Here is a 7760-nt window from a genome sequence, read left to right as displayed (position 1 = left end):
AATGTTACTGATTATAAACAGCCCACTGATTCTAAGAGTTATATAGACTTTAGAAGTGTTATCAGTAGAGTGGCCAGATAAAATATGGGACATCCAATTAAATTTGAGTTTCAGGTAAAGAAACGAGCAATGTTTTAGGATAAATTAATCCCATTTGGGGCATGCTACTCGGTGCATACCTACACTAAGCAATTATGCAACTTTTATCTGCATTTCCAATTCAATTGAAGTCCTGCATTTTGTCTGCTAACTCTAGTTACAAAGCCAAAAATATATATCCTAGACTCAGTGAAATAATGTAGTGTGTGTCTCACTGGAAGGTGTGGTTGGGGGTGAATTAATGGAGGAAAAGCCTTAGATCTGGGTCTGGAACAGAGTAGGTGTTCAATACAAAGTAGGGGTTGTTATAAGACAGCTTGTACACTTTTTTGTTTGTTTATTTTGAGAGAGAGAGAGAGAGACCATGTGCATGCAAGCAGGGGAGGGGCAGAGAGACAGGGAGAGAGAGAGGGAATCCCAAGAAGGTTCTGCGCTGTCAGCTCGGAGCCCGACGTGGCTGCTCGAACTCACAAGCCCTTGCATGATCTGAGCCATATCAAGAGTTGGGTGCTTAACCCGCTGAGCCACCCAGGTGCCCGTAGCTTGAGCCAGTTTAACAGACCCACTTGTACCAGCCTGGAGCTCCTTGAGGGCTCACCCTTCCACCCCCCACCCCCCCCCCACCCCGGGCTTGGTGCGGGCCTTCTCATCCTGAAAGAATCCCGTATTTATTCATCCAATAGAGACCTCCCCTCCTTTTCTGCGCTGACGTGTTCATGGCTGCAGCCCCTGAATGCGCAGGGGCGGTTGGTTGCAATCTTCTCTGAAGCCTGGAAAGAGAATACTTTTAGATAAGTCCCTGCAGCGAGTGCCTCTCCCCAGCGGGAGCCTCCACCCCTCCAGGCTTCTAGCATCTACCTTTGAGAGCTCAGGTGTCCGCTACCCATTACATTTCCATCCTCCTCGTGAAACTACTGCTTAATTAGCCTAATTGCAGGATTGCAGGCTTGGGGCAGCAGGCCCCCTTGGGAAGGGGTATTAACCCCGAGCTCCCCAGGCCTGTCCCAGCCTCCCAGCGTCCCATGGGGCCTGTCTGCCAAGTCGTTCCCTTGGAGTGGCGAAAACACACTCGTCTGTCCTGAGTCTGCCTTTTACAAGACAACAACGACAGCAACAATGGAGTAATAATAACAGCAACATGTACTCGGGGCCAAGAAGCTTAAAAAGGACCAAGTGTAACGTGAGACCCAGGGGTTGCCTGAACGCTTGTCACCTGCATCTCAGCTCTACTCCCTGGAAGGTCCCAGTTGCTCCCAGTTTCTCAAAAACACAGGAATGTTCTACGCACCAACCGTCGATGCAAATATAAAGTCTGTAAGCCTATGTGCATATGCGGGATGTATTTAAATTTTTGATGTACAGCACCAGATTGGGAAATACGGTCTTTGTTCTAGCGATACTTTGTTTTTCTGAATAATAGCACACGACAGAAGTTGAATGCTGATGTACATTCACTTTAAGCACGTTGCGTGTTCTATGTAGATATGGTCACCCGTAAATGTCTGCACAGTTGATTTTGCATAAGGGGAATTACACAATGTACACCCAGAGGTGACCCGCCTTGGTCGCTGAACATACATCCCGGCCGCCTTTACTCTCTGCACGTTAGAGCCGACTCATTGTTTTTTATAAGGCCGCACGATATTTGATGAGGAGGGACACGTCCTGATTTATTTAATGAAGCATTTAGGCCACTTCCAGATTTGTGCCATGAAGCAAATAACATGCAAAGAGGCAAAGGAAATGTGGAAACGCCCTTGAATCTGTGGGGACACAGCTTCAAGGTGAGGGCAGGTCAGGGCTCTCGCCGACACCAATCTGAGGGTGGCTGGCAGTCGGTGGGGGTGGGGGCAGGGTCTTGGGGTCCCCCGTGAAGCCCAAGATAACCCTTCAATCCCCAGATGCTGGGAAGCTCCGGATGGTTCCGGGGAGAGGCAAAGGCAGCTTGGGTGGCGGCCCAGGATGGACTGGCTCAGGGAAGCAGCTGTTGGCCAACTGGTGTGGAAACCTTCCTACGTTTCCACCACCATGATGGTCCTCCTGCCCAACCTTCTCGAATATTGGCCCTATTTGAGTATATCCACGGGTTTCGAATCCTGGAATTCCTGGGACAAATGGTATGAACTCTTTTCATTTCAATTGGCCTATTAGCAAACTCTTCCTTGGAGTCTTTTTTTTTTTTTTTTTTTTTGGTGGGGAATAAAAAAACCCATAATGGCATTTACGAGAGCTAAGTCCCAGCTGAGTGCTTCCTGGATCACGCAGCCTGCCATCTTCCCCGAGGTGCTACAGGACAGGAACTTTTATCACTCCCATTTTACAGATGGGGAAAGTGAGACTCCAAGGCCATGGTGGGATTCGAGCCCGTTCCCCCAGCGCCCGGCGGCTGCCATTCTATGGACTTTCTAAATCCCAGTGGAACATGAAAAGATGAAAGGGAGGCTCGCAGCTTCCGTGAGCAGGTGTGTGTGCACCTGCTCTGAGGTAGATGGAGGCAGGAAGCTGGGGTGAAGCCCAGGATGACAAAATAGGTAAAAGAACGAGACAAATGCCAGTCGCATTCAACGGGAATTCGTGGCCTAATGAAGGGCACGTCCAACACCGGTGACATAGACTTGACCTTCCTGCGCCTCAGGAAATGGGGACGGCAGTCTGATCCAGCAGAGCCACTGACCTGAATTAAGTTAGCACATATGAGATGCCTGTAGCCCCACAGGACAACTCACGGTTACTCTTGGGTCTGTGTGCAATCCCAAGGGCCTCCCCTTACACTTCCAAGGACATAATGTCATAAAACCATAACCGAGGAGGAAGATCGTCCTTGAAGGATCGTCCCATCCAACGATGCCCTCTGCCAGTCGCCAGTCACACTAATACCAGTCCAAACGTTTGTTTCCCCAATTCGATAACAGATTCTTAATTACTCGGAAAAACACTCAGAAAACACGATGCCGTTTTACAAAGGCAAAAGTGAAAGTTGACTGAATGCAGTCTACGGCTAACCTTTGGCACTTATATTTATGTCCTTGAAAATGGCCCCAAATATTCCATCACAACGTACACACCGCTAAAGTGGTACTGCCTCCCGCCTCCACCCCCACCCCCAGTCTCTTCCCCAAACTGCAGCCCGCGTGGCCTTCCCGGGACACAACAGGAACCACTTCCGGCCTTGGATTAAAACCTCTTGGTGGCCCTCGCCGCCCTCACTATCTACGCTCTTTGCCTGAAAGACAAGTCCGCACGTTCTGCCTGGTCATCTCTCCCCACCTCGGTCTATGAACCACATGAAGGCAGCCAGCCGCGTTTTGTGACCCGAACTATGTCCTTAATATCTAAGGCAGGTCCTCGGCATGGATAGACTCAGGGTGCACTTGGTAACGTCAGGGGCAGACCTGTGTCGCTTTCCCTTAATATGACACCCAAAGGCAGCACGTGTGTGCCTCCGTGCTCCGTGGGAAGTCTGGGAAGGGGCGAGTGAAGGACTGAACTGGGAAGTGTCCCTCCACGGGCATATCTTCGACCCCGCACCGTATATCCCGTGACAAGAGTTGTGCAAATGTCCAGCATTATGCGTGTTCACCCCGCACCGAGCACTGGCCCCACCGCTGGAGTTCTTGCCAGAAAAGATCCAGGGAAACGGGAACAACAGTGCTGATTAATACCGCTCAGGGCTTCGCCATATGGTACCCAGATCCTAGAAGTCATTCACCCAGTGGCTGGGACACAGAAACCCAAGTTTCAATCACGTTGTTAGGCACGCAGATTTCTTCCGACGGCCTCATCACCACTGCTTCTCGCAAGGCGTGCAAACAGGCATCTTGCTTTATTTCTCAAATATTTGATGTGCGGTGGCATCCTGAAATGGGTCCCGATGGTCTCATAGGCAGACGACATCCAGGAAGCCTTGGGGAAGCGGAGGAGGGCTCGTGCTGGATGTGTGAGAGTGCGTGGGCGAGAGTGAGCAAAGGCATCTGAGGCTGGTGAGCGGATGTGTGTTCATCCACAAGAGAGGGGACGGAGATCCAAGGACTTTCCTGGCTTGGGAGAATCGTCAGCGTCTTCCGTGGGTGTCAGCGGCGTTTCCATCTTTGTATGTGTGAATGGGCAAATGCACCGGGGAGTAAAACCTACTCCAGAGGGAAAGAAGCGGGACAAAGAAGCAGCAGATGTCAGAACTCAGCTCTAGAAAACAAAATTCATACTGTGCTCACCGTCCAGAAATAACTGCTGACAACGTGGCTGTGCATTTTCTTGGGAATTGTTCTCTGCGGGGGGCGCCTGGGTGGCTCAGCCGGTTGGGCGACCCGCTCTTGATTTCGGCTCAGGTCATGATCTCACGGCTCTCGAGTCTGAGCCCCTGGTAGGGCTCAGCCTGGAAGGCTCCGAGCCTGCTTGGGATTCTCCCTCTCTCCCTCTCTCTCTGCCCTTCCCCTGCGCATTCTCTCTCACTCTCAAAATAAATAATAAATGAGCTTAAAAAAAAAAAAACAATAAATTGAAAAAATTCTGTGTGTGTGTGTGTGTGTGTGTGTGTGTGTGGCATCCCTCACGTTCTAGTCAAACACATTAGGAGCACCTTTTCTTTTTTTTTATTTAAAAACATTTTTTTTTTAACGTTTATTTATTTTTGACACAGAGAGAGACAGAGCATGAATGGGGGAGGATCAGAGAGAGAGGGAGACACAGAATCCGAAACAGGCTCCAGGCTCTGAGCGGTCAGCACAGAGCCTGACGCGGGGCTCGAACTCACGGACCGCGAGATGGTGACCTGAGCCAAAGTCGGCCGCTCAACCGACTGAGCCACCCAGGCGCCCCTAGGAGCACCTTTTCATGCCATGAAATATACTTCAACTCCCCCCGTTCTTACGGCTATCTCGTATTCTGCTTCACGTGGGACTATAAAGTAATATTGCTCCACGGTGAACTATGCAGGTTGTTTCCCGTCTGTCACCATTTATTACGGTCCAGTCCGGCATTTAAAAATATCTACTTACTGGGGTGCCTGGCTGGCTCAGTCGGTGGAGCCTGGAGCTCTCGATCTCGGGGTTGTGAGTTCAAGTCCCATGTTGGGTGTGGAGAGTACTAAAAAAAATAAAAATAAAAATAAAAATACCTACTTACCAAATGAAATAGTGTTTGGGAAAAGCCATGTGGAAATTTAAGGTTTTCATGTTTTTGTTATTTGCATTGTCACCGTTAGCTTACCTGAGTGCGTCGCTCTCTTGGCCCTGACCCCATAGGAAGGACTCTGAGGGCGAAGACAGTTCCTCATTCCTGCCTCGAGGTCTCCCTACCCTGTACCATTCTGAGTACACGTGGACGCTCCCCTGAACACGTGTGGCCGCTCCGCGGAGACATCAGACCGGAAGCGGTGACAGGTCGCCCCTGATTGTTAAAGCTTCTTGATAACATTGATCACAGCCTGTTGCCTTTTTAATTAAGAACTAGACTGGGGCATCGGGTGGGCTTAGTCGGTAGGGCACACGACTCTTGATCTCTGGGTTGTGAGTGCCAGCCCCCTGTTGGGTATAGGTTATTTAAAACAAATAAATAAGAAAAAAATAAATTTGTTAAAAAAAAAAAAAAAGGAAGTAGGGGCACCTAAGTGGCTCAGTCGGCTGAGTGTCCGACTTCGACTCAGGTATTCATCTCCTGGTTTGTGAGTTCGAACCCCACATCCGGCTGGCTGCTGTCAGGCCTGCTGTCCTCCCCTCCCCCTGCCCCTCCCTTGCCTGCACTCTCTCTCTCTCTCTCTCTCAAAAATAATAAATAAAAATTAAAAATAAATAAATAAAAGAAGTAGATTATTAAGAGAACGATGTTGACCTTATTTAAAATTTTTATTATGCGTACATACATTTGGAAACGTGTCTGTTTCCAAACAGACCTGAAACAAGCCTGAGTGACCAGCTAAGGGAGAGAGACCTAAAATAGTCTAGCTTTCCAGAAACTCGCGTGTACTCCCCTATAGTCCATGCGTACATTTCTGCTTGGTTTCATTCGGTTTTCTTTTGTGGTCATCGTAGGCGCCTTTTCTTTTTCTTCTCCTTTCTTTTTCAGATTCAGCCTTTGCACATGGAATCTTGCCCACAGCCTTGGGAGAGCAAGCTCTCCTTTCGGTCAGTTGCTGGGAAAAGTTGCTCTGGGCAGATAAGGGGCGCTGTTGATGCAAATGGAAGAAGACAAAAATCCAACAAAACTTCAGCCGTTTAGAACAGCTGATGGTATGCAGTTGGAGGCTGAGAACACCTACAAAAATGTCATCCTTCTAACCTCTTGGTGTACACCCCCGTGGGAAAATTCATACCCGGCATTATCTTGTTCGGTATTTAGCAATCGATCATACATTCAGTTAATTTTCCTTCTTTCGTTCCATCCAACACACATATAGTTTTAAAGCTTATTTGTTTGTTTTCGAGAGAGGGGAGGGGAAGAGAGAGAAGGAGAGAGAATCCCAAGCGGGCTCCACACTGTCGGCACAGGGCCCGAGGTGGGGCTCGATCCCACGAACCTTGAGATCATGACCTGAGCCAAAATCAAGAGTTGGATGCTTAACTGACTTAACCACCCAGGTGCTCCCATCCAACAAATATTTTGATTGACTTCCTGTATCATATAGACAATTTGGGTGCTGGGGAGATAGAGCCGGAATCGAAATCAATACAGCGCCTGCCCTCAGGCACAGACAAACAAATGAATAAGAAAGACATACTGCATGCTAGGTGGGCCTGGTGCTACCTAAAATGTTGGGAGTATTTGGAGGGGACAGGAATACCAGTGAGTCCACATGAAAGGCCCTATTTTCTACAGGCGGTCAGAGAAGGCTCCGTACAAGGAGGTCTTGGGTGGCATGACGAGCAGCCCAAGAAGAGACGGGCCGTGTCTGAGGAAGGAGAATGGGACCCACATGGTGGGAGCCAGAGGGTCCAGATGAGCCGGAGGAGGAGCCTGAAGATGGGGTTAAACGGGGGGGGGGGGGGGGAGGCAGGTGTGTGTGGAGGTGGGTGGTGACCCAGACCGCGGAGGCCCTTCTAGGTTGTCTTGGGATTTTGCATCTACTCTGGGGGAAATGGGGAGCCATGGGAGGCTCCGGAGCACAAGACCTGGTTTAGATCACAAAACCACTTTGACTGCTATTGAGATATTTACGGGAGGGAAGAATGGAATCAGGAAAACCAGTCTGGAGGCGAGTATAACCATCCAGGTGAGGGGAGATGCTTTTTTCCCCAGCTATTTATTGTTTAAGAAACTATCCCCAAACTTGTGGCTGAAAACATCAATGGTTTGTTCTTTCCCGGGGGCTTTGTGGGCCTCCTGGGCAGTTCTGCTTCGCAAGTGTCGGCTGGGTCGTATTTTCCTCCATTTTTGCATGCCTAGTAATTTTTTTTTTATTGGTTGCCAGACGTGCGCTTTACTTTGCTGCAGGATGTTTTTGTGTTTCTGTGACTAGTCTCAAGCTTTGTTCTTAATATTCTCTAGCTTTGCTCAGTGGCTGCTGAGGATGAAACCCTTCTCCACAGGCATCCTGCTAAAGTCACATGGCCCCGTGGGGCCGGGAGTTCAGTTACCCAGACACGGTTTGATGCTCTCGGGTCTTGCTTTTAAGATTTTGTTAGATGTGCCCAGAGCTGCACTTAGTGCCTGGGGGCATTACCCCCCCT

The 7760-nt window shown here is 49.4% G+C and overlaps 1 long non-coding RNA gene across 1 annotated transcript; it reads right to left on the bottom strand.

Moving 5' to 3' along the window:
- Window positions 1-3537: 3537 nt before the first annotated feature.
- On the bottom strand, window positions 3538-6557 carry LOC128311350 (uncharacterized). Its single transcript, XR_008289751.1, has 3 exons — window positions 6082-6557; window positions 5094-5181; window positions 3538-4226 (listed from the first exon to the last, which is right to left on the bottom strand). It is a non-coding gene; the product is annotated as an uncharacterized LOC128311350 (long non-coding RNA).
- Between the last annotated feature and the right edge of the window lie 1203 nt (window positions 6558-7760).

The sequence above is a fragment of the Acinonyx jubatus genome, chromosome A3, assembly GCF_027475565.1.
Source record: "Acinonyx jubatus isolate Ajub_Pintada_27869175 chromosome A3, VMU_Ajub_asm_v1.0, whole genome shotgun sequence".
In the NCBI taxonomy this organism is placed as follows: Eukaryota; Metazoa; Chordata; class Mammalia; order Carnivora; family Felidae; genus Acinonyx; species Acinonyx jubatus.
The sequence above is the reverse complement of the archived record's forward strand: the minus strand, read 5'-3'. Positions and strand labels throughout refer to the sequence as shown.